This window comes from Scyliorhinus canicula, chromosome 3, assembly GCF_902713615.1.
Source record: "Scyliorhinus canicula chromosome 3, sScyCan1.1, whole genome shotgun sequence".
NCBI lineage: Eukaryota > Metazoa > Chordata > Chondrichthyes > Carcharhiniformes > Scyliorhinidae > Scyliorhinus > Scyliorhinus canicula.
In genome coordinates, this window is record NC_052148.1 from 25,904,913 (window position 1) to 25,909,400 (window position 4,488).

At 45.9% G+C, this 4,488-nt stretch overlaps 1 non-coding gene across 1 annotated transcript; it reads left to right on the forward strand.

The window, feature by feature from the left end:
* The first annotated feature begins 2,350 nt into the window (after window positions 1-2,350).
* On the forward strand, window positions 2,351-2,537 carry LOC119963994. Its single transcript, XR_005460236.1, has one exon. It is a non-coding gene; the product is annotated as a U2 spliceosomal RNA (small nuclear RNA).
* The last annotated feature ends 1,951 nt before the right edge of the window (window positions 2,538-4,488 follow it).

Consider the following 4,488-nt stretch of genomic DNA (forward strand, 5'->3'; position numbering starts at 1 on the left):
ATCCTATCTCTGTCGTTCCCAAAACATCACTGAAATCATCCTCAAGGAGATGAGAATGCGGATCTGAGGCTCGGTATTGACCACTGATAGGCCACAATCAAAAGAGATCCTTGGGGTGACCCCCCCCCCCCCCCCCCCCTTGGCTGAGTGGAGGAGCTTGACAGATACCATTGCCAATGGAATTTACGGTCTCACAGAAACCAATGGACTTTTGACCTGCTCACCACATTTTGAGGCCCTGCCCCAATACGACAGGGTTGTAACATTCCACCCAGTATGTGAAAGGGAGAACCTCTGCTCAGCCAACTATGTCTAGTCAACTTGCATAACACAATTGGCTTCAATCATTTTTCTTGGAATCATATCCTGGAAGCATATTTTTGAAGTGCTGCACCTCTATTCCTCCATTAAGCATCTTCTCATCAATCAAGTTCTGGAATCGTTCGTCTTGTCCCTCCAGTGCACAGCATTCTTTTTCGCTTCTGAAATTTTGCCAACCTTTCAAATGTGGAATTCACTGCCACAGAAAGTAGTTGAGGCCAAAACATTGTGCAATTTCAAGAAGGAGTTCGATATAGATCTTGGTGCTAAAGGGATCAAGGGATATGGGGGAGAAGGCGGTATCAGGGTATTGAACTTGATGATCAGCCATGAACATAACGACTAGCGGAGCAGGCTCGAAGGGCCGAATGGCCTTCGCCTGCTTCTATGTTTCACTCCAGTACTTTCCACGCATCACTTCAGCAAGAACAGCCCAAAACGTGCTGTCAGAGCAAAAAAGAAGCTACCAAAAAATGGTGAGCCAATAATCACCTGCATCATGGTGGTTACAGTCCAGAAATAGGCCATTTGGTCCATCAGATTGATGCCAATGTTTACACTCGAGGGAAATAGCTATCTGCAAAAAAGGTGCATCAAATATCACAATTCAGCTATCAACATCTATACAGATGCAAAGCCAATCTTTAATATGCCATGTACTTCTCTGCTGCAACTAAAATTGGCATTTCAGTCTCGGCATTCCTGGACCAAGCAATAATTGAATGATGAGTGGCCTTCAAACATGTGTGTGCTTAATAACAGCGGGAATGTTTTTTAAGAATCTCATACCAGCTGGCAATCAACTGAAACTTTGAATAATGTATTGCATGTTTTATTTTTTATTTACTAATGACTTACTGTGAGCCTCAAACAGGGGGTTCACCTGATTATTGAAAATTTAAACAATGAGCCCAGATGTCACACGTGGAGGTGTCACACTGCAACGGCAACATCAATAACAGAAGTGAATACTTTTCAGTTTCAAAGCCACTTACAGAACTTGCAACCTTAATTAAACTCTCGAATTCCCAGAGTCTATACTTAACAACAATTAAACATAGGGGCAGCACGGTAGCATACTGGTTAGCACAGTTACTTCACAGCTCCAGGGTCCCAGGTTCGATTCCCGATTTGGGTCACTGTCTGTGCGGAGTCTGAACGTTCTTCCCGTGTGTGCGTGGGTTTCCTCTGGGTGCTCTGATTTACTCCCACAGTCCAAAGATGTTCAGGTTAGGTGGGTTGGCCATGCTGAAATGCCCTTGGTGTTCAAGAAAGTTGGTTTGGGTGAGGTTACGGGGTGGAGGTGTGGGTTTGTGTCGGGTGCCATTTCCAAGGGTCGGTGCAGATTCGAAGGGCCAAATGGCCTCCTTCTACACTGTAAATTCTATGATAGATAGCCGATGACCACAATTCCACCTTACCAATACAATGTAACTTGCAGTCCATGCTATAAAACTCCACCCCTTACAAAGCAGCATTTTATCCAATGTGTCTTGGAAAATCCAGTATTTAATTCAAAGAGAGTATTTTTAATTTGCATTTTGTTAACTGCCCTTTGGAACTACGGGAACAATTTTGAGTCTGCACTCTCCACCCAGGAGAAACCCGGCATGGGGTCAAAGTCTGGAGAATTTTAAAAAAGCGCGATTCTCTCTGGCGTGATTGGGTTTCGTAATATTTACAGCACAACCCCCCCCCCTCCCCCCCCCACCCCCACCTTGGAGTAGTATGGGGGGGGGGGGGGGAGAGAGAGCCTCCGAGACCTCCCTGATGTGACCCGGAGGCTGTTTGACTGCAGCACTGATTAGAGCACCTTTTAAAAATGGTATCCTGATGTGTTTAGAGCCGGGTCCTGGCTCTATGTGGTCCTGCCCTGCCAGAGTGACAGCATAAACCATGCTCGTGCACTTAATTTTGGCAAAGAGGCTCAAAATTCCTAGAGAAATCCCACCAACACCATCGGCAGGATTCGCACCGTTTTCTTACCAGAACTGACACTTTGCCATTTCTTGTAAGATTCCGCCCCTTTATCGCTTCTCGGCCTTTTGGCTCAGATCAAGTGTCGTAGCCTTTTGGCTCAGATCTGGTATGTCTCTCTTGTGGGGACCATGAAATGGATTCAATTTGAATTGGTTTTTGGAGCAGGCAAGGAGCTGGATTAGGGGTTCGCCCCTGACCCACACTCTGAGCCCTGGCTTTGTTACTCAGAAAAAGTAAAAAAGAAAAAGATTCTGCCCTTTTCCCACAGCACAGCATTTGAACGTCTTTCCCTGATTAACTAAGATTTTGTATTCATTAAATAAGAAGGAAATAGGGGCAGCACGGTGGTGCAGTGGTTAGCACTGCCGCCTCACGGCGCCGAAGGTCCCAGGTTCGATCCCGGCTCTGGGTCACTGTCGTGTGGCGATTGTACATTCTCCCCGTGTTTGCGTGGGTTTCACCCCCACAATCCATAGATGTGCAGGGTAGGTGGATTGGCCACACTAAATTGCCCCTTAATTGGAAAAAGAAAATGAATTGGGTACACTAAATTTATTTTTAAAAAGTTTATGAATACTTTGACTTATGTATATTTCTGTATATTGTGTATATTTATGGATGTTGACGCCCTACCTGCCTGGAATGCTAATCACAAAGGCAGTTCTGAAAATTCCTTGTGCATTCATTGTCACGGGTAGAAGATTAGCAAGTACACTTAGGATTTGGCGGTCTTTTGGCTCGGTGGGTAGTGCCTTACCTTTGGACTGGAAGCTCTGTGTTCAACTCCCACTCCAGGACTTGGTGGCCTTGGATGGAAAGCTCATGATGTGGCACACAATGGCAGCAGTGTGTACTATCTATAAAATGTGCTGCAGCACCACGACAGACTCATTCAACAGTACCTTCCAAGCCTCTGACATCAACCACCAAGAAGGACGCTGACAGCAGATACACGGGAATACCACGGGAATACAGGGAATACCATGGGAATGGCAAGTTCCCCTCCAAATCACACACCACCCTGACTTGGAAATGTACCACTGTTCCTTCACTGTCGTTGGGTTAAAATGCTGGAACTCCCTTCCCAACAGTGCCCTGGGTGTACCTACAAAACATGGACTGCAGCGGTTCAAGAAGGTAACTCACAACCACCTTCTCAAGGGCAATTAGAGATGGTTAATAAATGATGGCCTAGCTCGTGACGCCCACTCCCCGAGAACAAATGTAAAAAAACGGGCCCACTCAAGTTCGTAATTATGTCCCAGGTGAAAAATCTACCAAATGGGCGGCAGGGTACCATACAGTGGTCAGCGTTGTTGCTTCACAGCGTCAGGGACCCGGGTTTGATTCCCAGCTTGGGTCACTGTCTGTGCGGAATCTGCACATTCTCCCCGTGCCTGCGTGGGTTTCCTCCGGGTGCTCCGGTTCCCTCCCACAAGCCCCGAAAGACGTGCTTGTTAGGTGAATTGGACATTCTGGATTCGCCCTCAGTGTTCCCGAACAGGCGCCGGAACATGGCGACTCGGGGCTTTTCACAGTAACTTCATTACAGTGTAATGTAAGCCTACTTGTGACAATAAAGATCATCATTCTTATAAATGGAATGCACAGAAACTGAGCCAATCGATTCACTCAAAATTATTTCCAATGAAGTTGCCCGCCGCCTTTTGTTCAATAACTGAGATCATTAGTGTTAAAAATAGCGTGCAGAGGAGCAGTCAGAATCTACACGCTCTTTCAAAATCATGCTGGGCAAATTACTTCTTCCGTTGCGTTTTTAGGATTCCACTCTTCATAATATGCTGTTTTCAAGGTTAGACTGCAGAAAGTCCTGAATTTTCACAGAGAGAGATGTAGATGGGTGGGGTGGGGTACGATTAGTTGTAGACAGCATTTTAGGTTCTTTAGTGCGGTATGTTTTAGAAACCTGCCCTGTTACCTGCATATTAATGGGTGGTCCCTTTGAAGACGACCTGTCATAACTGTGGTAACCATGGAGAACCGAACTTGCAGTGAGATCCATGAACAAGGTTTTAGCTCCCTTCTTTTTAAAAAATAAATAAATTTAGAGTACCCAATTCATTTTTTCAATTTAGGGGCAATTTAGCGTGGCCAATCCACCTACCCTGCACATCTTTAGATTGTAGGGTGAAACCCACGCAGACTCGGGGAGAATGTGCAAACGCC